Source organism: Carassius gibelio, chromosome B9 (genome assembly GCF_023724105.1).
Source record: "Carassius gibelio isolate Cgi1373 ecotype wild population from Czech Republic chromosome B9, carGib1.2-hapl.c, whole genome shotgun sequence".
NCBI classification, from domain to species: domain Eukaryota; kingdom Metazoa; phylum Chordata; class Actinopteri; order Cypriniformes; family Cyprinidae; genus Carassius; species Carassius gibelio.
Window position 1 is genome coordinate 20,181,325 of NC_068404.1, and position 26,839 is coordinate 20,208,163.

Below are 26,839 nucleotides of genomic sequence, written 5' to 3' on the forward strand. Positions count from 1 at the left end.
ATATATCAAAACTTAATTTTTGATTAGTAATATACATCGCTAAGATCTTCATTTGAACAACTTTAAAGGCGGTTTTCTCAATATTTAGATTATTATTATTTTCTTTACCATCAGATTTTCAAATAGCCGAATATCTCAGCTAAACATTGTCCTATCATAACAAACCATACATCAATGGTAAGCTTACCTTTCAGATGATATATGTCTCAATTTAATTTATGTCACAAATGTAAAAAGCCATGCATGAAGGTTTAATAGGCCTTGCAAACAGACTGCTAGATAGGCAGGTTTATTTATATAGCACATTTCATACACAATGGTACTTCAAACCACTTTACATAACAGGAATTAAAATAATCATAATCACAACAATAAAAGCAAGTATTTACTTATGGGATGAAAGGAATGATTTAAACATTTATTTAAATTGGATGAAAACACATTTCATAGATTAACTGTTGTGGACCGGGATGGAAGAACACTTAACTTCCCAGTATGCATTGCCTGTGGTGAATGTCTCTGAATTACAACTCAAATTTCTCTTCCTATCAACTTTTTCAACTTCCTGTGGGGCAGAGCCAATTCAATTCAAATTTCAACTCATGAATTGGAACCCTTCTGGCCAAAGATATCTCTCTGGCTTTTGAATTATAAAATATGACAGTTCAGGAAGAAAACAGAACAAAATATAACCCACTTCCTTTCATAGACTTCACAACACAGTTTGCAATTGTGGTCACCATGTGGTGTCCAGAGAAAGTGCAGAGGAGATCGGGGTGAACTCAGCATTTAACCCTCATTTATAGCTGCTCTTACGAGGGCCTCCACCAAAATATGCAGTTACATGATGCAAGACAACGAGAGCATAGCTGCGGTTTGAAAGATCTCTCCCTCCACTGCATCTGCTCTGCATAGAGCACACAGATATCAACTCACACGTTAAAAACAACAACCGCAAACACAGACTGTCTATGGGGTGCCAGAGATGGTTAGTGGTTTGATGTCTTTGAGATGCAAAGCAATCACTGTCTTCTATGCAAAAGAGTAGTAAGAGTCAGTTCTGCCATTATAAATAAGTGCAAACTGGTAAAAAAAAGTATGCCATACTCACAGTGATACCTGTTGAGTTAAATATCTCTTTCCCATGTTCGTTCCATCAACCGACCCCTATGGCAATCCTGGACTTGGGATATATGGGTTCCTAACACAATTTTTTCCACTAACAATCACTTTGTCCATGTAAGAGTATGAATCACTGCAGGAAAAAGATTATATAAATGGGTTCATTATTGGTGTAATGAATACAGGGGTACTGTAATTGATAGTGACAGCATTCAACAGACCACAGAAATAAAAGTATGCCCTGGCAAATTGCTATGAAGATTCAGGCCAAGTCTTTTGGTAAATAGCTAAGGTCAGTTCTGGTCTCTATTAAGGCAACATTGCATGTTGAGAGCCAGAATGTGGATTGTCTAATATCTGAGAGCAAGAGGAAAATTAGTGTATATTGTGAGAAATGTGGTTCAAAAGTTTGGGGTCAGTAAGATGGTTTAATATCTTATATGTCGTCTCTTATGTTTGACTGCATTTAGTCTATCAAAAATACAGTAATAATCATTGTGAAATATTATTACAGTTTATTGGAGCCATTAATCCAGGCTTCAGTGCCAAATTATCCTTCAGAATTAATAATAAATTGTTGAATATTTATTAATACATTTGTGGAAACAGTGACATTTTTCTTTAGGACTGTTTGATTAATGAAGCCTTTTTTGGTATTATATATTAATTATATAGAACATTGTTAGCATATTAGTTATTTGCTGTGCTATTGAAATCTTTCATAAACCATGAACTGCTGTATTGTGATACACATCAACCCTATACCACTGCTTTGGGAACACAGTGATGGTTTCTTTTCCTTGGCTATTTTCCTTTCAATAAGGTAAACACTGAGATGAAAAAGTACATAATGAGCATGGTGTTAACCCATGTGTGTTTCAACTGCTCAACCTTTACAGGGAGTGCAACTGAGAGCAAACCAGCAGTGTTTGTGTTGACAGCCTTTGAGCCAGGCTCTGCCTTCACGAAAATGCTCAGGGCACAAAGGAATCTTCCCCTCGTCTGTGTACACGCGCCCCGTTCTAAAGTCTGTCAGGAGCTGAAGGTAAATTCAAAAGACATCCTGACACATACTGAGAAAAGCGGTTTTGATGGGGGAAAAATGGACCACTTTGCAGTATACAAATAACAGGAAAAATGTCAACAGAACAGGCAAGTCCGATGGGGAAAGAAAAACAAGCTAGTTTCAGATTAAATTACAGGAAACAAAACATGAGCCTGAATTACTCGAAACCCCCCCTTCCCTATGCAGACTCAAACGCACTGGCAAAATAAAAGATGTAGTCAATTCTTACTTGGATGGGTGAGAAATCTAATAGAACAGTTAGTTTGTTTTGCAAATAAACCTTCGCCATTGACATCATTCCTTCCCCCTCTTTTTGTCGCCGTCCATGTTTAGCTTGCAATCATCTCCGTGCCCGCGAGCTCCAAACACATTCTAATTCAGGCGCCAGCAGCAGGGGTCAGGCCCAGTGATCCTCAGGGCGATGAATTTATTCACTTAATCTGGGCTACACCTGTAGGTCACGCCAGGGGAATGCTAATCGCTCTGAGGGGAGGCCTGTCCGGCTCCTAATAGTGATCATCTGCATCTGAGGCCCATTCCCTAGGGTCCAGGGGGGCTGGGGGCTATCAGCAACAGCCCTGTCAACAGGGAGGCCAGGTAACCGGTGGCTGCCACCGCATGTCTTCGCTGTCTAATGGGAGAAGGGCCCTTTCTTGATCGTTTTTTGCTGCAGCAAATGCTCCGTTCTCGGACAGAATAATTTGTTCCCAATTTGCATGGTCACATGTTTTGGAGGAAAGGCTCAGGGACTTGTTGGAGCAGGTGGCATTCAGACCCGCTGCCAGATGCAGCTCGGTTTGGCCTTGAAACACAACAGAGAGAGCCACTTGCAACACATCTCCCCTTTTTCTCTATAAAACAGAAATCGCAATCACCACTGTTTAGCACGTTGGCAGCCATCCCTGCTGGTTAATATGCATGCAAAATTTATCATGAAGACCAACAAAAGAGGTTGTTTTCCCTCCGGTTCCCGCTTATTTTCCTGCAGTAGTGTGGCAGATCAGCAGCAACAAAAACATATTTCATTCCAAAACTACACTCTTCCATCTTAAAGGGAATTCATCAAAAAGAGAACATTTTCTCATCTTTTACTCGAAATCTGTATACCTTTTTCAGCTCTGGAACACAAAAGATGTTATTAAATGAAAAATGTCTTTATCTATCCATCCATGGACATAAACTGCTCTTCATCATTCTTTACAATATCTTCTTATAGATATTTTGGCTAGATTAAAAAAAATGCATATAAGTAAATATAAGAGGTAAAATGCATGTGCAATGTAAAATGCAAAGTATGTCACATAAAAGCATCTACTAAATGCATAAATGTAAATCATTAACAGATTTATAGTGGAAATAATTTAAACAATCTATATATTGCTGTAGTATCCCGTCACCACGTCAAGATGCAATACCCACAGACAGACACTTTGAATCAGTAAATCAGGTCCATAAAGGGCCTCATACTTTCCATCAGAGCTGTGCCGGTCTGGACAACCCCAAACAGTTTGTGCGTCGCACATATGACACCGAGCCCTCAAATCCTCAACAAGGTGCCCAATAACTTGTGAACGGTAGCCAAATGACTACAGTATATGGCAGAAGAATAAACATTCTCTCTTTAGCCCGAGGTCCCACTTTTCATCTGTCAAGCATGTTTTAATAATTAATCTGTTTAATACACACTCAGCATCTGCCGGAGACAACTTGAAGCCTTCCACTCCAACCAGCAGTCTCCCACTGAGGCTCCGCTCTGAGTTAAAGCATACAGGCTGAATTTCACGAATTGGATTCTGCCTTGCAAAACGTTTTGCGCTAACCGAATGAATCCTTAGCATGTTAGACACACATATGGATGCCTCCCCTGTGTGTACTGTATGAGGCGAATGGAGAGAGTGTAAATTGAATGCATTTCTTTTCCTCATGCCATAGAAATGATGCGAGATTAAGCCCATGAATATATACATGGGCCAGCGGTGACCTGTCTGGAGATCACTGATTTCCCAGTGGGCCCAGGCTGACATGGCGGGGGCTCGGGCCTTGACGGAGGTGGGGAAATCCAAGTGCAGGTCCAAATTGAACCTAATCTCATTGCTCATTGTGCTTAGGAAGACATGAAATCACACAATGGCCTTAATCGACCAGGAGCCATCCACGGAGACTTCCGCAGGCTTCCCTTGCGTCACGTTTACAGTCGGCATGCTGAAAGAGAGATGATTAACATTGCAATTTTTCTCTCTGGAAGCCTTTAATAATATCTTCTTGAACAATCAGAGGGTTAATGTGGAACAATCACAAACCAATAAGGCTCATCCGGCGTGTCCGTCCTCGAGTAATCCGGGAAGATCCTTTTCCAGTGGCCCTGCGCTGAAGCGCGTCTCCACCGTCAGAAGGAAGGATTCAATCAGTCCCCCGGGGTTGATTACACCCATTTCCAAGTTTGGGCTCCACCGCTAACAGGTGCTTCTTATTACGTTGATAGGAAGCCGTCACTGAAACGGTCATTAGCTATGTGACTGACATGGGCCTTGCTGAGCTGGCTGTGCTGGGAAACCTCATCTTCTGTGATTGAATGCCCACAGGCGTCCGTCATAGTCCTAACTCTGCATTCCGCCTCTGTAAAAAAAACTAAAAAACATTCACAATTAAAACCACCACATTCACCAGTAGAAGCTATTTCCATCATGAATCTGTGCTCTGCCAGATCAGTTACTAGCGTGTGCTTATATTCAGAAGGTACTGTGGTAGAGAATATTTTTATACGTCATTATCATAAACCTAAGAGAGCAGTCGCACATAGAGAGATAATCAAAAGTGATAGGATTTTTTTTTTTTTTGGTAACGCCCTATATATAAACTCTGGCTTTATAGCCCTTTGATACATCCAACAAACAACAGCTGGGGCTTGATCGTCTCAAAGCAAGACAGAAATGTTTGGAATTTAGAAAAACATAGAGGCATGAGTACACTAGAGGTTCTATAGGCCATCGTGTACCAGGAAAGTCCTCATTATGGGTGGCAATTATGGGTTTGCTTACCGCTGCGCAACTTTTCAGGAAACCAATGAAACCATTGTGACCTACGATGCGTTGGCCGCTACAAGGCTGTCAAGTCCAAAAATAATTAGGCATCAAGATGAAGCCTTTTTTTTATTCATGTCAAGGAACTCGAGAGACTCTGTAATGTAGTTAACATGCACGCATCATGAATTTTCATCACATCAGAACATGGGTACAAGTGCGCGCAGCAGAACAGAGCAACAGAGCTATGGAGAGGGCATATCTTTTGCACACATTGCACTGGAGCTCCGCAATAACATGTACACATTATAGCTACCCATTGCCCGATACAAACCTGTTTCTGTTTATCTAGCACCTATGATAGGCTTGTTAATTAACATGGCTGTTATGTGAATGTAGCTTTTTCACGGTTCCCCTGCACTGTTTGTTGTCTTGTTTTTCCTCACTTTTGTTATGACAGACAGGTGGGCCATTATACACAACGTCGAATTTCCCATCTGTCAACCTTTAAGATGCTTTGCACTTCAAAATTAGTCAGAAGTTCTACAATAGGCTGCCTGTGATAACAGGGTTACGCAGAATTCTGAATTAAAGGATTGGCTCCCTTTCATGGATGAATTGGCCATATTCTGCAGGAAGCTGAATTGGTATTTTGATTGGAATCATAAGATAAGGAATTTTCTGAATTACACATGGCTGAACATGGCTGATCCACCCTGGTCCATGCAAGTTATTTTATTAAATATGATGGAACGCATAAGCTACATACAAATTTATGAAGGCGCCACATAACCCTTCCTTTGGAAAACCTTCAAACAAGGTTTGGCTAAGCCAATTTTCAAAGCTGAATTCATAAATTTGATCGACTATTATATGAATGTAAGTGTCCATGGTATCCCTGCAATGTTTGTTGCCTAATTTTTCCACACAAAAGATATTCAACACAGCTAATGCATTTTGGGAAATTAACAGTTTTTCCACCCTGGTCCATGAAAGATTATTTTATTAAATTATGAAGTAATATAATATAATACAATAATTGTATTTAAAGTTAAATACAAATTTCTGTAGGTGGCATTTCAAACATCAATCCATCCACTTTCAAATTTCTGGCCTTTTAAAACTTATTTTCAAAACCTTCAAAGGTTTTGCCAAGCCAACATGCAAAGTTCAATTCATGTACGAGTCACTTTAACTTTCATTAAACTTAGTGTAATCAGTAAATAGTTTCATTCTGCATCCATTTTTTTTTAATCCTAAATCAAATACAAAATTTTTAAACTGGAATGTAGAAGGCATTCTCAATTGTAAAAGCAGCACAACACTGTGCAATTCACTTCAGTCATTGCAAAACCAAAAGCAACTCTTGACACAGATCAGCATACACAGGGTAAGTATACTCTAACTGCTTTTCTATGGCGCTACTGTAATTATACACACATTTAAGTTTCACAACCTTTTATATGGCATTTGTAATAACTGACCACAAGCTTTAATGTGGCCATTATAAGAAATGGGCAGGCACTATTCATATTTTATAGTTTTTTTTTTCTTTTTTCTCTACCGCTAGGCTGGCCCTCACCTTCAATGACCCTGACATTCCATCCAGCAAAGTGTCTGATATTAAAAAGATTGCTTTCATGCCTACCAAAGTAATATCATATGCTTCACATCAGAGCATGCTCCGGCTAGCCGAATTCCCAATGTATGGCAACTCAACTGACTCAACACAGCATGCATGCCTGTGGTCCACACACTCACTCTCTTTCTCTTTCACACACACACACACACACATATGGGACACCCCACGCTCCCACAGTCACTCCCAGCAGCACTTACAGCACGCAACACACTGTTTTCCCCCATTTACAGGAATGTCTTGACTTATTTTGATTGTATGACCCTATTTTTTGATCAGTAACAGAACCTCTAATACATTTTTTGGACGCATATTTTAAGAGCTCCATTTGACTAGGCCCACACTTCCCACCGAGCTCAGAATACAGCAGCACCGATAGTTTTATCACCTTGTTAAAAAGCCTTTATATTGCTGCAGTGAACATGCTCAATTACCCAGACTCCCTGGGGCGTGGGGAAAACACACATCAGCTGGGCCTGATTTATTTCACTGTCCCACTGAAACCCCAAATTAAGAGACACCCTCAGTAACCAGCGAAGTATAACACAACAGTCTGTCTGAGAGGATGTCTTCATTATATTAGCATCATCTCTTGACTAGCACTTACAGTCCAGCCTTGAAATATTTCCTACATGATACATCTCATTTATTCAATGATCTTCAAGAGTTACTCTTTTTTTTTTTTTTTTTTTCACCAGGGCACGATGACATCCACTTAAACCACAGATCATGTAGCCTAAGTCTATTTAAAGAGCCCATTTTGTGGCTCTTAATCTACGTCGGTTACCTTTGAGGTCATCTACATTTACACATTTGGCAGATGCTTTTATCCAAAGCGACTTATGTTGCATTTAAGATATACATTTTATCAGTTCATGTTCCTGGCAATCAAACCCATGACCTTGTCATTGCGAGTGCCATTGCGAGTGTGCTTTAGCTAGATGGAAAACAGACCACAAACGCTGATGACTCCTGCTCTTACAGGCGTATGCACATCGTTGTTAGGGATATAAAATATATATTGGTTATTACACAATATCAGCGATCAGTGTCAGTTGATACTGGATTTTTAATTGTACATGCTCATTTCCCCTCTATTTACAGATAGATTACCTTTTTAGTCATCTAATATTCAGTGATAATTTAATAACTTTGCTACATGTAATATTTAGCTAATCCTAAAATATACATTTTTCATACTGTACATCATAACATGGTGCTTAAATTCAATTGTAGCATTTAAAATGAAAAAATGTATTCAAACTAAATTTTATTATTGGCCATTTATTGATTATCAGCCATAATGTGAAAGTATTACTGTCTTCTCGCTATTGGTCAAAATAATAATAATAATAAATAAAGAAATACATGCTGTCAAGTCAAATGCTCTTTACATATATAAATTAATTTAATACAGGCTATTGACAAATTTTAAATAAATGACAAGCCCTCCAGTACATCAATGTATCCCTTTTTCAAGAGGAAATACATTAACATGGGAAGAAAGCTCTGCTCATCAAGCTGCTTAATGGGTTCCTAAGTGCAGCTTTCCAACTTCCAAGTTTATTGGACGTATTACATTAACAGTGAGTATAAATCTGCTAATGACATGTTAGAAAACCTGACCTAAATAGCCATCAGGGACACCAAGTTAACAAGTACCTCATCAGCAGAGGCTACATGCAGTAGAGACCTTGAAGTTTTCACAAACAAGTCTGGGTCGACACGCAGGAATGCCACACGCTCAGATGTGAGCGGTGCAGGAACTCAGGATGTGCTCTATGACGTGTGGCCAAAGGAACATGTGCAGAGGGACGCACACACACCCTTGTGATGCGGAATACATTTCTGGGCACTTTGTTAGCTTGCCAAGACCCTGCAGCTTCGTGCCATTCCTGCCTTCATTACAATGCTCCGGTGTCTGCTGTCATCTTCTGCATCTCTTATGGCATATTTATTGATTCTTATTAATAGACTCTTGACTTAAAGTGTGACCCCATTAGATCATTCTATCTAAAGGCAGTCATGAGACTGCTCTGGTTCCCAGGAGAGATGCCAGGACCCGTCAGTGCTAATCAGCTGGAGTTCACAGCCAACCAAGAGGAGAAGGGGCGAGAAGGAGAAGAAGAGAGAGAGAGAGAGAGAGAAAGAGAGAGAGAGAGAGAGAGCGGCGGAGGAGAGCTGGATCAATGAGGCCTTGGTGAACACAGACCCCTGCTTAGGGAAGTTGAGAAATTATTCCTGTTTCATGATCACAGCGGGACATACTGTAACGTGACCTATTTTTGCACCAAATTTTACACCAAAATTTACAAGAGAATTCGCAATTTTTAATTTTGAAACTGGAAGGATTCAGTTTACAACTCTTCCCATTCATTTGTACCATATCATCAAACAGTGATTTGACTGTTGTACAACTCCAGCAATTGGCCAAAAATTTAGAGACATACTGTATAAAGTGGTTGATTAGGCACACATGAAGTTGATGTTACGCTTTATCTGCGAAAGGTGGGTACTACAGTATATCTCCCCATAGTCTCTGTATGTATGTGCTGTACATTGACAATAAAGCAGACTTGACATAATAAGAACATTTTTGATCTCTTGTGCCTTTTTCTGCCATGTTTTGGATGTTGCATTTTAGTAATAAAACCATTTATACGATCAGCCTCCACTACAATTTGCACAGTGATTACAACTCACACACTTTCACTGAGTGTGTGAAATAGAAATACATATTTTGCACCATAGGGCATCCAAATTATGCACATTAATGGGTAAATCAATGAAAAAAAAGTTTATATGATATTATTAGAGTTAAGTTAATATTAATGTCTGAGGAGACTGGGTGCAGTTGCCACCTCTGATTGGTTTATTGAACTGCTGAAGAGCTTGCAGTCATGAATATTCATAACAATAGTGCTGTTGTTTGCGTAATAATGCTTAATTATATGCACACATAATATAATATAATATAATATAATATAATATAATATAATATAATATAATATAATATAATATAATATAATATAATATAATATAATAGAAAAATAGATTTGCATTTTGAAACATCAGTGCTTGCAAAGCAGCAAAATAATAGTCTTAAAATTTTAGGTGAATTTAGGATTCAAGTGTTTCAATACCAATACTGTGTGTGGTAAGTACACTTTAGATATGCAACCTTTAGGTGTAAATAAGTGAATTTTTTTTCTGAGCTGTATACTGTACTATAGTTACTCAGTATCAGCATTTACTGGTCAAGACCCACCTACACATATTCCAGGTCTCCTTAAATCTTCCATCCCAAGCAAAAATTTACATGCATATGCATGTGTAAGTGGGAGTGTGTTATTAAATGCACAGATTATAAGCAATGCAGCTGTCAGACAGGATTGTGGCACCGGTGCTGGAAAACGTGTTTTTATGTGTTGTTATATGCAATGACAACACCTGGCTTGTTTCACTGTGATCTTCCCATCACTTAGAATGAGCACAGCCCATCTTTACCTCACATCTGTCATTCAATTGCTCAGGCGACTTTACCAGTGGGGGTTGCTTTTCACCATTGTTTCTGTTCTGTTCATGTATTTTCTCTCGCACGCAGAATTTATCTTCATCATATTAATTATATGCTGTATATACTGCACAGTATGCAAATCGAATGTCCAGATGAAAAAACATTGCTTGATTACTTGATTAAACATTACTTCTTGACTGGAAATTTGATTATTTGAGTGTCAAAAATGATTGAACAAAACTGGATGCAAATTAATCATATTTAAACCAAGACGATAACTAGACACTTGCTAAGGGATTTGTTAAATCAAAGTGTGGTCATGTGACAACAATGTAGCATACTATAGTTCTTGTTGCAAATTCATGTCTCTATTTTAGTTAAAAAAAAAATAGTAGTCATTATACTGTACAGTATATAATCATAAGTTAACTACTATTCCATTTCAAACAGCTGGATTCTACTAAAATATATAAAAATACTATATTTTTTCTGTTCTGCTCACTGGAGAATAGCTGTGAAACCAGCATGCTATTTTAAGGTTCTCATAACTAGAAAGTGCAGCTTTCTGCATAAATGTAGCTGTCTGATTTTAGTGAACGTTAGTGTGTGCGTGTGGTAAACTGACCTGTAATATGGTTCGTCAATGCAGTTGACTGCCTTTGTTGAATCTCTCTGGTGAACGTGTCACATCAAATGCCTTCAGTATCTCCCTCTGTCATTATCATTCAGCGCTTGTACTTTAAAACACTGTGCTCTCTCTGTCAGTGGCTCAACAATATGGAATAACAATTCCTCCCCTCTCGTTGCTCTTCAAACGCTGCTCTTTTTAAATAACAGATGTCTCACCTGAAGGAGGACAGGAGAAGAAAGCCTCTCTCAAGACTAATGAACACTTTCATGAAAGTGAGACAGACCACCAGAACTGCCTTACCTAAATCATTCTCAGCTCGATTCTAGCCCTTTCACACATGGCATTATGCAACATCCTGTCAGCAGATTTTATCTGAGACAGTTGTTTCAGCTTTGGAGGAGTGAAGTCATGATAAAGTCACAAGGTTTTACTGTAGGCAGAGACGCCTTATTTTGAGAGGGCACCAATAAAACATTTAAATATAGATGTACTGTGGTGCAATTTCCAAATTATATTCCTATCCCAAACCTATATTTTTTTTTTAACACACACACACACACACACACTATATGTATATATGAAAAATATAGGTCTAGGCTGTATATGCATGTATTATTATAAAAATAACTTTCTTATTAAGTCAAAACTGCAATATTGTGAAATATTATTGCAGTTTAAAATGTTTTCTATTTTAATATATGATTTAAAACATAATTTATTCCTACAATGTGATGGCAAAGCTGAATTACTGCGATCTTCAGTGTCGCATGATCCTTCAGAAAGCACAATTTGGTCAATTCAAAATCAATGCTGAAAATGTTGTCTTGTGCTGCTTAATATTTTTGTGGAAATCATGATCATTTTTAAACTATTCTTTGTTTAAAACATACAAAAGGAGAGTGTTTTAAAAATATAAATATTTTGTTTAATATTAAATGTCTTTACTGTCACTTTTAATATACTTAATCCATCTTTGCTGAATAAAAGTGTAAAAAATAAAAATACTCACTTTCAGTTTAGAAGACCCATTTATCCATTTATTAGAACATTATATTTAGATTAATTTAAGATTAACATTTTCATACCTGTGATGAAAAAAAAATAAAAAATAAAATTATATATATATATATATATATATATATATATATATATATATATATATGCAAATGTGCAACTATATGTTATAATTAGCAAATCTATACCTGAACAGTTCATTTATGCCACAGCCACAGTCAAACATTTGTTTTTTTTTCAAACAAGCTGCAATAATCATGCAATTTAATGATCAAGCATCCTGCATTCAAAAATCCACTTGAAGATGAAGATAACACTTCTGAGTGATGTTATTTCTCCACCCCACTATCGACTGTGAAAAGTATCAGATGGTGTAAAACTCTCTCTCCTAGACCACTTCATCACCAGTACAGGAAATTAGCTGAACTACTGACCACTCTTGAGTCATAGGTTATGACTCTTTCCTCATTAAAGGCCTGGTACAGCTCTCTCTCTCTCTCTCTCTCTCACACACACACAGCTGAAATCCAGGTGTCTTATACCACTCCTAGCTCTCAGCACATGCATCATGAGCAGCTGTGGATGTTGAGAGGAGCAGGTCCATCTCAAGAGGACCTAATGCACTGTAGACCCAAAACCGTAGGAGGGGAGAAAGAGTTTCAGCGCGGCACGCCTTTCCCCACCATGCTATCTGACAAAGAGGCACAGAAAGGCATTCTCCTCCCTCCATCTCTCAAAGAGGATAGAAATGTTGGCGGTGAAGGTGATAACCCTTTTGTTTTGTCTGTAATCCATCACACAGGCTGTCAGGCTCAACAGCCACGGCGGGCTCCACAACAGCCCTTAATCTGACAGCTTCATGCAGCAGAAAACAAAGCGTGGAATTAGATCAAAGTAGAGGGAGTCAGTGGCGGATTGATGCGCTTTGCCATCTTGTTTGTATCTTCATACTGGCTGTGACGTGTGGCACGGCTGGAACTTTAAAAGTGAGGTGGCTACAGGGAGGCCTGCTTCTGGGACTCCCTCTGACTGACGTTAATGCATGTTACCTTTGTAAAGGTAGAGACTGACTGACACGCCAGATTACGCTAAAGAATATTTAACCGGGTGTGTTTATGTGTTTGTGTTGAGAAGGATCAGAAGATGACAGCTGCTCTCCGTGTGTATCTCCATGCATCACGGCCAATTCACATGAAGGCGGCAGGGCTGCAGGGGGCGTACACTGCAACACATTAAACTCGGCTGTAATTAGTTCTTCAGCCCACAGATGAGAACAGATGAGGTGATTTAAGAAAGGGCAACGGCTGAACTGGCTGAGCGGCAGGAAACTTATATCATGTAAAGTGAAATTTCAGAGCATCCAATGTCTGCGAGAAGTAACACCTACGCAGTTAACACAATATCTAGAGAGCAAAGTGTACTTGTATTGCATATTGCAAATGATTCAAATGAGATGTCCAATTGGAAATACACATTGAAGATTGTACATTCAAATAATATAATATAATAGGTTTGCATTATGTTAGAAAAATGCAAAGTACAAGCATTTTTCAGTCTCAGACTTTTGAAAAATATATTTAACACAATATGTACTTAAATTCACTGTAAAGTATTTAAAAAAAAAACTAAGAAGTTACAATGAAAAAAGAAATTCTACAGATTAAGATTCCACACTCACTAAAAAAAGATAATTATATTATATTATATTATATTATATTATATTATATTATATTATATTATATTATATTATATTATATTATACTTTAAATTTCAATTGGTCTTTTGCACCCTACTGTCTAAACCGTTACATTCATTTAACCCAACATGTACTTAAATTCACTGTAACAATCAAAAAATGTTTTGATAACGAGCTAGATATAATGGCTTAAATTCAGATAACTAATCAACAATACTGAATAACTGTATATTCAGACAGATCGCTCTTACTAGCTGAGAGTATTGCTGTGCAATAAATAAACCCCGGAGAGTGATAAATGTCAACGAAACACCTAAGACGTCTTATGCAAACAATAAATCTACAAATACTTTGCTTTAGTAGGTGCAACTTGCAGTGAGGTATGTACAATACAATACAAGATTCCTACATGAGCTTAAATTCCCAGTCGTCCGCCTGATTAACAATACCTTAATTCAGTTACAGCCATATGTCTGCATACCCAGACATATTGATACAACAAAATGACCCTCTAATTGCAACTTAATACAAAACATATCCTGACCCTTCTGCCTCCAGGTCAGCCCAGCGCGCTTGTGCGGCCGGTTAAAAATATTCTGAAAAGATTAATCTTAATCACAGGTTTGGGCCATGTGTGGCTCAGCATATCCTTCTCATTACCGAGCACGAATGGTTGCTACCTGACTTCTCAGACACAATGTTCCCTACTCCTGCTTTCAAAGCCAAACACAGGCGCTACATTCATAATAAAGCACAAACCTGTTATTCCAATTGACCTTCTTCACATCAAGCTGTCAATGATCTCAGTCTAGGACTCAAAGTTTCGCTCATTGAGGCAGACTTCATGGTAATGGGCATTTGTTTTAGTATATGGCCTTTAGGAAATGGCTGCAGCATTTGGCAAAAACGCAAATGATGTGACAGGGCATTTAGCCCAAGTGCATTTAAAAATAGTAATGGCGAGACAGCCGCGAGCGCTTATGGAAATGCTCAAATGCTGAGGCATCCACTTGTGCTGCAACTGTTAAATCCCATTCAAAATTATAACAGCGGCTGAAGGTTCAGCTCGTTCCGATTGCATGTCATTTGACCTTTAATTGCAATGAATGTTGCTGAACCTGTCAAATGTCTTGACATTCCTGTACGTGTATGCCGAAACAAATGCAGCAAAAATGCTCAAATGAGGCCCCGTTGCCGAATCCTACCAAACCAGGCCCAAACAAACAAGGATCAAAATATGCTGTTTGGAAACAGCACACTACAGCGATATATGGACGGATATTTTATAGCGATGACGATTTTTCTCCTGCAGCTCTCTCATTATGTTTATGTCTAATGTTTATGAGATGAGAGTTACACATGATTGATTTAACCATCTGTACTGTACCACTCCATTAGTGTAACTGAGCTTGCCAGCGTGGATTATTGGGACTGAGCTGTTTATGAGACGGATTGAGAACGTTGCAGTTTAGATCAATTTGACTCATTCAGATGTATCACGAGCTGATGACCCTAAAAGGCCCGGCATCTAGTTTAATTCCATAATTGCCCATTTAAGAATGTGTCAATGGAAGAGTTTTCTATGTCTGCAGGAAGGTGTTTAGATTTCATAAGTACTGAAGACTAAAAAACAGGGTTTAGAAGAATGAGGTGTCAGAGGCTCGCATGTTTGCAAAAATTACTCATAATAAAATAAATACGGCATGTTGGGCTACTGATTTCCGTACTCTTAAATGAAACTTTTAGAGCAAAAAAAAAAAAAAAAAGTAAATGATCTACACAACTCCCAACTCTTATGCTTAAACAAATCCCCAATTTTTTTGGAGTCTGTGAATTCTTCTAGACATCACTGGAGGATTTTGAAAATAAGAGTTTGTGATGCCGTGTTTCCACATGCTAAAAATGGCATAAGCTGCAATTGTCTGATTCTGAGCACCGTAGTCTGTCATTAGTTCTTGTTAACCGAGTGTTAATATCCCTGCCATTTCAAAGGTTTGTATGCTCCATTTGGTAAAAACATTAAGGATGTCTTGGCTGTCTCTTGATCCAGAAAGTCATGTTTAAAGACACAGCCAAAGCTAATAAATAAACCACAGCTCATAGTTTCACAGCTTTGGCTGAAGGTGTTAAGCCATGTCACAAACGTGTGAATCTGCTCAGTCTAAACAGTACATAACTGTGTGTTTAACAGCCTTCTACAGAAAACCATCTAAGATAAGGGAGACCCATTTGTAAAAGTTTTTTATTTGTCTTAGATTTGAAATATACCCTGTAATATTCCCATGCTTATCTGCCACGTATTAAAACATTTACCAAATAAGTGGAAAATACAAAGGGTGCTGTGGCTACAGCAAACCACAACTAAATAACATTTTGTTACATCTACTTTCAAAACAATAATCATACAGTCTCCGTTTATTCAAGCAAATAAACTCTTGTTATTATGTCAATTGTCTATACAAAGTATAACTGTGGGTCCAGTATGTCTATTTGAGTGTTATCACATAGGTGAACGTGATTTCACCAAGTGCAATACTGTATGTTCCTGGAACAACATTCCAATCAACCAATCAGAATTCAGATATAAGTTTACAAGAAATGTCTATTTTAGGCTTACAACCAGAGTTAGGTGCTTCTACAACCTTGTTATTCAACTATCATTTCCCCCTGATTTTAGGGATAAATTATGGGTGGGGATAGGGATAGGTTTGCATTTTTGAACAAAAGGCTACAGTATCGTTCAAGTTCATAAGATTTTTATTTATTTTTTGTTGAAAGAATTCTCTTATACTTACCAAAGCTGCTTTAATTTAATAATAATAATACAAAAATACAGTAAACAAATACTGTGGAAAAATACAATTGAAAATAATTACTTATTTTTATTATTATTATGTTAAAATTAAAAAGCAAAGTTGAACTTTCAGCAACCGTTACTTTAACCTTCCAAAATTATTATAATATGCTTATCTGATGATGACGAAACATTTCTTAACATATTTTCTTATTGGATCAATCTAGAAAACACATATATTATATATATAAACAATTATTATTTATTTATTTTTTAGGATTTTTGATGAATAGAAAGATAAGATGAATAGAATAAATAAAATAATAGAAAGATAATAAAATAATTTATTTAAAAAATAAATCTTTTGTAACATTACAATTTAATGACTCCTTGCTGAAAAAGGCTTGTGTGAATATTTTATATCAAATTAAACCAGATAACCTGCTGATTCGGATGACAATAGTGTCATTTAGCATTTATGAGCAGGATCACTGATCCTTAGATGTAAAACTCAATAAAAAAAAAAATTTAACCTCAAAACTGTTTTCTGCCACCAAAATCTTTTATATTTAATGTCTTACAACTTCTGTGTATGCATATAGAGATTTCGCCCCTGTTGCTCAAATCTAATTGACTAAGCTAATATTGCTACAATCACCCACAGTGTTACAACACTCCCTGATCTCAGAAAAGATTTAACTTTCCCTCTGATCTGAAAAACCTATAAATGTAACATCAACAATGTTTTAATATCCAAAGAACAATAAAACCAGATCAAAAATGAAAAACAGTGTTTAAAGAGTGACGTCTGTGCTTTTTATCATGTAGCGTAACAAGTTATCACAGCTGCTGCAAGAAACTTCATATTGTACTGGTAAGTATTGTTACCCCCCTTGGCTGGACCTTTTCGACTTCCTTGTGCAGAATGTCGAACGTCAGTGATCAGCCTTGTTCCTTTTAGGGCAAGATAAGTGGAGGAGAAAGGAGATAGACAAGCACAAAGAGCGGGTGTTGAAGTTAAAGGCAAACAGCCGGTAGTGCAGTGCTGTAGAGGGGCTCTGGTCGCCTGAGCCTTTATGAAATTTAGATGATGCATTAAAAGGCCACAAGAGTTTCTTTGATAATGGAACTGTGGCTGAGAAATACGTCAGTCATCGTCTTAAGCTATGTGAGGTGAGAAGCACAAAGCATGCGCAGATAGTCACACAGCCTGTCTTCTTCACCCCATGTGTCTGGAGACAGGCTGATAGAGCTCCCCAGTGTCATTTCCAATTGCTGTGATCTAAATGTATAAGAATTGATGGTGCCTTCCACCAAATGCTGTTATAGGGAACCTGGTTTGTTTATTTAATGAAGACCGTGTCACTGTGAATCTGCGTCCTTGCTTTTGAAATGGTGGCAGGTGTTGGTGGCAGATTTTCCTGAGACAGGGGCACTGAATTAACAAATTCAATTTACATAATAGTTGCAAGAGAGGACTGGCCTCTTCCAGGCAAAGTGTTTCACCCGCCAGTGTTTGTGTGTGAGAGTGTGTGCATGTGAACGTGTGACTATATCTTGCTGGGCCCAGATGTCCAGACCCCAGTAGGCTGGACAAACAGACTAAGATGATGTACTTACTCTTTAACTGAGGGCTGAGGAGAGAAAGAGAGAGTGAGAGAAAGAGAGAGTGTGAGAGAGAAAAATACTTTTACAAACCCTAAATTCTGCACAAGTAAAAACAAACATTAATCATATGCATTTAATCACGTTAACATTTAGAAATATTACATTGAATCCTTAAATATCCAATATATAAAAAACAATAAGTGACTTTACTAATTAAAAACCAACCCTCCATACTCATTCACAGTAACCAGTGCTTCCTTAACACCCCATCTCCATTTAAAGAGACATTATCAGTATGCTAATAATATGTATACTACAATCTTTGTTGTTTATTATTGCAATACTAATAATAAGAAAATATATATTCTATAACCACTTGTGCTTCAATTAAAAATTTAAATAAAGCCACCATACAAATATCACCTTTCTAAATTTCTTTTGCTGATGAGATTTCAAAATTGCTAATTTAGTTTGACCTATTACAAAATTGGTAAGTACACATTGTTCTTCTAAAGATTTCCTGCAAGAACAGCCCAATGTAAACTATTAGTGTATAGAAAACCTAATAGTGTTATTATTTTTCTCAATAGTACAAATAAAGGATCAAGTCTAGGGCAATTGCCAAACATATGAAAAATTGTATCAAAAGCATCACAAAATGGACATTTTGATATAGCATTTTCATTCACCTTTGCAATAAACTGATTTGTGGCTAAGATACTATGGATTAATCTCCACTGAAGATCACCGCATCTTTTAGAAATAGGAAGTTTATACAAGATGGAAAAATATCTTCAGATACTGAAAGTTGAAATCTCCATTTATTATCACACATATCCACATGTACATTTTTAACACACATATTATATAATATTTTTTTCCTTATACAATCAAACAAACAATTTACCATGACCCTTTAATGAAGAAATACAACCAGAGTTCAATTCCACAATCTTTAGGAAAAAGCTTTAACTGAGGAAACTTCAGCAGTAAAACACCATTCTTCAAAACATGATTTATAAAATGATCAATTAATAGAAAAACAGGATTTTATCCACTGTCAGTTAAATCAATTATCAATCAAATCAATGACTTTTTGTAACACCAGCATTTACAAATCTATTGATTAAAGAATGTCATAAATTTGATGGAAGCTCAATAAGAGGTGTTCTTCTACACCATAATGCTCATCAACTGTTCTTGATATTTCAGACAATTCCCATGATTTTAGCACTGTCACATAAAAACTAAAAGACAAATCATTGCCAAGTTCTTTGACTCCTGATGTATAAGCCCTTGACCTCCCTCTGTCACGGGAAAGTGTCACGGGAAAGTAGAGAAACCCTTGAGGAAGCCAATGAAAATAAAAATTAAAATAAAAATAAAATTGCAAATGCTTTTTGAATGTTTTTGAGACAGTCTTTAGATGGGTTTAAAACAGTAAACATGTGCCACAAAATTGAGGCCTTTAAGTTATTAATGATTAAGTATCTTCCTCTAAATAAAAGTTGTGAAAGAAGCCATCTCCACCTCTGAAGTCTACCATTTGTACGATCAATTAAACCCTCCCAGTCTTCTTTTCATATTGATCATTCCCAAAATGAAGTCATTTTAAATCAAGCTCTGCCCCACTTACATTGATTTGGCAATTTAGGAGGTACACATATTTGCCAATCACCCAGTGATAAGGATGTACATTTTTCCCAATTAATGAAAGCAGATGATGGTTTTTGGAAATTATGCATTAAGCATTAAGCATATGCATTAAGTTTAATGGGGGCTATTTCATGAGAACCAGGAAGAGAGATACCACATAACTGTTTCTTCACTATAATTAAAAAAGGTTGCATAAAGAAGACCTGATAGAGGACAGCCTTGCCTTATGCCTCTGGTCACTGCAAATGATCTAGTCAAAGACCCATTAATCTTAAGCATAATATAAATGTCACTGTATAGCAGTTTAATGCATGATCCAAAATATGGGCTGAACCCAAAAGTTTCCAGATTCTTAAACATGTAATGGTGGTCTACTCTGTCAAAAGCTTTCTCCTGGTCCAAAGAAAGCAAACCAATGTCTCTCACAAATAATAAATTATCAAAAATTGTCCGTTTAGGAATGCAAAAAGTTTGATCCACATGGATTATGGTTGCCATATGTTTAGTCTGTTAGTCAATGTTTCAACAACATTTTAAAATCTGCACATAATAGTGAAACTTGTTGCCAGTTTTTAGGCACATATTAATATTATTGATGCTTTGTTCTAGTATGCTTCTTTCAAGAGTCTTCTTTTTTTAGGCTTCTGATACTATGCGCAGTATACTGTTGGCAAAATATCTTTATATGGACTTTGCCAATGTCCCACCATTGACTTAATGACTGAACACCATTTCTCTCTTCTCTTCAATATTTCCAGCAAAGATTGAAAGATTGAAGAAAGTTGTGATCTTGTAACAGTTTATTATAGAAATGCCAGTGTGATTTATAGATTTCAGAAGATGTAACATAAAGAGACATTGAAGAATAATGGTGATTAGACAAAAAAAGAGGGAGAAATACAACTATTGAAAAATCTCTCTATGTCTTTTTCTAACATATAAACGGTCCAATCTGGCTCCAGACAAGCTTGTTGAATTTCTTTTTAACCAAGTATATGGTCTATCCCCAGGAAAAGCCTCCCTCCATAAATCAATAAAGTCATGGCGATTAATCAGATTCTTTAAAGTTCTAGCAGATAATGGATGGGGTTCATTGTTATTTTTTATCTAAAGTTGGATTTATTGTACAATTAAAAATCACCCCCATTACAACAACATTATCTTGAGGACACTGTGGCAAAGCATCAGAAAGTTTTCTGAAGGACACGCTCCTGACCAACACTTGGTGCATAAACATTAAAGAAAGTGTAATCAATTTCACCAAGAGTAATATGTACACGCAAAATTCTACCAGGCATAATTTCTACCATTACTGGTTGGTTCCCAATACATGACGAAAAGAGCATGGCAACACCTGCACTTAAATAAATAAATAAATAATCATAACTATATTATATAAAACTAAATCTGTATATACAGATTTTCAGTCTTTTTTTAAAAAGCACTCATGTGTTTCTTTAGTCTATAACATTTGGGCTGATAGAGCTCCTCAAGTGTAGCTTTTCTCATAGCCGTAGAAACAGATTCAACAAAACATTGTAAATCAGGAAGATATGAGTCTAATTTCAGTCTTCTCTGATTAAATGTGACATCAAGAATTATTAATCTGTTGAACAGAACAATGAAACTTCAGTTTAAAAACTGAGGTTTTCCGTTCATAATTTCCTTGAGAATTAATTTCAGTCACATCTGTTTCATCTGATTCATCACTATCAGAATCATGATCAATCAACTGAGATTCACCTTGTTATTGCTCTAACAGTGGAACTATAACATTCTGTAACAAATCGTCAACCTTCATTAGTGTCTCCCCTGCACACTTAATCTGTTCATCAGAATCATTCAATTCATTCTTTCCAGCAGCAACTATTGCAAGATCATTGCCAACGTCTACTTCTTCATTCAAATGTGCATCTATATCCACAGAATTTTAATATAAACTCATTGCTTGCTGATTGCTCAAGTTCAGTATGATGTTCCCTATCATCAGACAAAGTCAAAATCTTCAATCTGTTTATCTTTTCCATTGCTGTTCTCAAACAGTCAGTGGTTTTCTGGAACTAGAGTTACTTGCTGAACATTAGGAGGTTCAACCTCATCCTCAATTACACTATCAGGCCCAATAGTCAAGGGACATGCCTGCTTTATATGTCCACATTTGCCACAATTAAAACATTTAATTGAGTGTGTGCTAATAAATATTGTGAAATCCTTGCCTTGTAAAGTCATCTTCACAGAAAAATTTAAGGACTGACAATCTGCATTCAAAACACATTCATGTGTGTTTGTCGCCTAAAAGACACTACTGTACATGTTTCAAATCAGGTTTTTTTAGGCCTTACAGACAAACCACACTTGACCAAAATGTTCACCATCAACTCCTCTTTAAAGGTTAACAATGATGGCTTTATTCATTCGAGATGCCGACAAGATATTATGATCACCTATTTCATCTCCAAGAGTGTTTACAACATCTTTAACTGTGACTGATTCATACGGCATGCATTTACTGTACATCCATGCGGTGGAGTTAAAGATGAAAAAACATCAGAATCTATCCCCATTTCAGAATTACTTGACACAAAAATTTTAAATTACACACTCAAAATAATAACCAAGACACAAGAAAGTAGAAAATGTAAAGAAAACTTACCAAAAAACACAGCCAGCACTAACTCAGATGCTCACACACCTGTTGCAGTCACTCATCCACGCATGCACAACCGGAAAAAGAGAGAGAAAGAGAAAGAGAAAGAGAAAAAGAAATCAACTTTGGTAGCACTTTGCAATAAGGTTCCATTCTTTCAAATTAATTAATGCATTAGTTGTCACCTATTCATCTATGCTGACAAAAATGTATAAATATATTATTAGTAGTTATTCATGTTTGTCATAATACATTTTTTTAAATGTGTTTTGTTAATTTACAATACTTCTGTAAATTATAATTAACAGAGAATGTATAGAATTTTGAATTTGATGTATATACAATAAATATATATTTGAGTAATAAGTTGTGTTAATGTTGTAAATTAACTTGTTAATGTTAATTTACAAAATTTCTGTAAATAATTTCTTTAGTTAGCATGTATAGAATTTATGAAATGTACAGAAAATTTTAAATTAATAAATAAGCATAATGAATGTTTTATTTATTATCTATCTATCTATCTATCTATCTATCTATCTATCTATCTATCTATCTATCTATCTATCTATCTATCTATCTATCTATCTATAATGTGAATAAACCTTTTAATAATAATAATTAGTCTTAATTTATTAGCAAAATAGTTAATAAATAGACAAAGTTAAACATGTTGACATATAAACATAAATTAAATAAAAATGTTGTAGGTTGACAGAACAACAGAATGATAGATAGAACGACAGAATGAATGGAAAAAGTGTTTATTTTATGCTATGTTTATGTTCTTGCATGCCTAGAATTGTAGTTTTAGGTTTACATTCAGCAGGTGCAAAATTGTTGGTCCACTGCCAATGGTGAGAAATACCAGAGGTAAGACATTTATGCAGTAAGTGAAGGTAAAGCATTTTTTATAGGTTTGTATGTGTATATGTCAATGCAAAATTTAATAGATTAATATTTGTGCAAACATATGCACTCTTGCAGACACACACACACACACACATCGCTCAGCTGCCATATTGGCTGCTCCAAAGCCCTACTGTGTACATTTCAAATGATTCAATCGGATGAATGAACATATGCTCACCCCTGAATCGTAAGTTAAATTATGCATGGCATAATTTGATTTAATCCAGTTTATCGAGTTTGAAATAGAGTAAAATACAATATGAAACAGACTTTTAATTTATGACCTTTCCTTCAAAATGTGTTTCCACCAGTCAATTAGGATGCATCATCTGTTCAAGTCAGAGCATTTTGGATTAAGCCAGTGAGGCCTTCCAGAAGTCCAAATCACAGTAAGATCGTTTCATTACCATCGCTTCCTCTACGTTATTTGATTATTCTGTATGATAAAATGAATGCTTACAGCTCACCTAAGCTGTAATCATGCTGTAAATGAAATGTTTTAAACACGCAACAATACATGCCCTGATGATTTAACTACAAAACACATTGTCAATCATTCTGGGAAGACCTGCAGAGTTGGAGCATATCAGAGAGGTGTTGGTGCTTTGCCACACCACTCATTCATCTGCCACATTGTGATGCAGGTTTGTGATGTTTACTACTAAATATTGATGGACATCTGGTGTTCCATTCATCCCCAATCAAAAACAAGCCACTCGGTGAAAACGATCCATCTTTCTCGCTCTAGCCCCTTTTCTATGTGAGGGCAAGTCAGTTGGCTTCACTATAAATCAACACACTGGCTAAAACATACCCCTGCCTTCATTTTCCAAGAATAAGTGCCTTGAAGGCATGCTTTTTTGGCATGTCACTAGACACAACTGGGAGGGACAAATTAGTGCTCACCCAATATATATTTGTTAATTCAGAAGTGGGCAGAGAGTGCTGGGTAGTGAAGTTCTTCTGGAGTGGAACAATTGTGACCTTGTTTGGTCTACGGTTTGAAATAGCAACCACTCAGCACCTTGCTTTTAAAGGAAAGAGTGTTGAAAAAGAGGTGCGAGGCACAAGAGTCCAACTGTTACAAAAGAAATCCAAGCACTGTTTAATCCTTTTTAACAGTTCAAATTTGTATACATTTTCTATAACACATCATTAAATTACAAATTATTGAGGGTTTTCCATGAATCTTTCTGACTGACTCATTAAAAAGAACTGGTTCATAAAAGGGGATTAACGAATCAGACTTCAAGGCTCACACTGTGTTTGCTGCTATGTAAAGGAAACGCTGGCACACACCATAATGCCGATATTTGATACATCATAAAGCAAAAAAGCTTTAAGAATTTGTATAAATTAAAATTTTTATGTTAGTTGTTTTTTGGTAGATTGTGCAAACCTGTAGCAAGAAGCCTCTGTGCTCTGTGTGCCACACACACACACACACACACATACACACACACACACACACACACACACACACACATATAAAAACAAATGTTTTTAACATTGATAATAAGAAGAAATTAATCAAAACAACTAATTAGAATGATAACTGAAGAATCATACTGAAGACTGAAGTAATCACTCTTTAAAATTTTACATTGCCAACATAATAATAAATTACATTTATTTTAAATCTAAATGGTTCTTTAAAATGTAATTTTTGTTCTGTTTTTCCTGTATTTTTGATCAAATAAATCCAGCTGTGGTGTGCATGAGAGGCTTTCCCCCCTAAAAACAACAACAACAAAAATCTGTATAATGTCATGTTCATATATATTTCATATTTGGGGTTATGGTCATGGTCAAACTGAAAACATGTCAAGAGAAGGTTCACTTTTAACAAAAAAAAAAAAAAAAAATTGTGAGCAGAAGCATCTGACAATGTGTTCAGGCTATTGATAAATGAAATCAGGCCGTTGTCCTCTCTAAATTACACATGGCTGCACAGTCTATTTTTTGTTGTTGCAAGATGACATGTATAAGTGAAATAAATCTGCACAGTGTGTGTGTGTGTGTGTGTGTATGTTTGTGTGAATGACACAGCCCCAGCTGTGGAGTAGAAAGAAACAGCTTTTTGCTGGGTGCAAATCAAAGTGACGGAGAGCACAATAACCCACAGGTTTGAAATGATGAGGCTCTTTAGATTAGGGGAAAAAAACAACAGTGTAACGGCGACCCTGCACATGGCTCTAATCGCTTCAAATGAAGTAATGAAGGAGACACTGGCGTTGCCAGATCTCCTCTCCTGTTCTGCAAGGTGCAGCGCTTGTTTGTGCGAATGTCTGGCAATTAAAAATAATTGGGAAGCAGGTTTGCCTCTAAATCTTCCAAGAGTGCCAGTTATGATCTAATGAAGCTTCATTAGCCATGCTGAAAGCTGAGAGCTCTGTATGACAACGGCAATTAGACAGGATCATAGGCAAAATCATTAAAAAATACCCTGGCTAAGATTAGCTTTTCACTTAATGACCAATTCATTAGCTAATTGATTTCTTATTAGTTACAGGCAAAAAAAGCCTGTTTGGGCTTCTGTACAGCTAATTAACAGCATTTTACACCATTAGTCAATTGCCTAATTTTCAGGAAAACAACTTTTGAAAGGAGCATGGCTGAAAGGCAATGGGCCATTTGCTTCGTTTTTTCCCCCTCAGTATTGCTTGCTATCTTATGCCATGCATGCGATCATTAATGTTTCTAATATTAAATGATAGCATTCGTGATCATATGTCCACACTGTATCCAGTGGACCAATCCACAGAGTGTATTTTCTATAATGAGAGCTCTTATATATTCTGAAGCAATTTATTAAAATACTGTGATATATATATATATATATATAATTGTTTTTTTTTTCAGGTCTCACAAATAATATATATATATATATATATATATATATATATATATATATATATATATATATATATATATATATATATATATATATATATATATTAATAAATATATAACGGTTACAGGTTAAAAGGACCTAGGACTTGCAGTTCAGTAAGGGAATGTACCCTCAGTAATGGCTTTAAAGGATTCACTGATATAATGTGAATATTGTTCACACAGTTTATCCATAGAAAATCCATTGATGATGTTGTTGGACAATGAGAGGCCTTCGAGTCCTATATAGGTTGAGAACTACTTCTCTATAGAGCTTCTTGAAACACATTGACTGACTCATTACAAAGAATCATTTTTTAGGAATCATTTGTTCATGAATCAGATATTATTCATGACAGCCTGCGCTGTGTTATTTGTTGTGTAAATGGAAAAACTGGCACACACTCAAACAAGATCACATTTAAATAATTATAAGTGCCAATTTGTATTTTGTTTGTTGCATCATAGAGCCTTTTTATTAAAATTATACTGTGTATACAGCGTCTGATGGAGTGATGGCAAATCACATATTTTTCTCTTGTGACCAATGCAATCAATGCCTCGCTATTTTTCTCTTTTGTAAACACTACTGTGGATTGTTTTTCTGCTATTGTAGCAAGCATAA

At 36.4% G+C, this 26,839-nt stretch overlaps 1 long non-coding RNA gene across 1 annotated transcript in view; it reads right to left on the reverse strand.

The window, feature by feature from the left end:
- Nucleotides 1-288: 288 nt before the first annotated feature.
- LOC127964514 (uncharacterized) overlaps nt 289-26,839 on the reverse strand; it is a 116,394-nt gene continuing 89,843 nt past the window's right edge. Inside the window, exons 5-6 of the long non-coding RNA XR_008155059.1 lie at nt 4,489-4,816; nt 289-4,390 (exon numbers count right to left, since the gene is read on the reverse strand). This is a non-coding gene — a long non-coding RNA (uncharacterized LOC127964514). The remainder of the gene's footprint in view (nt 4,391-4,488; nt 4,817-26,839) is intronic.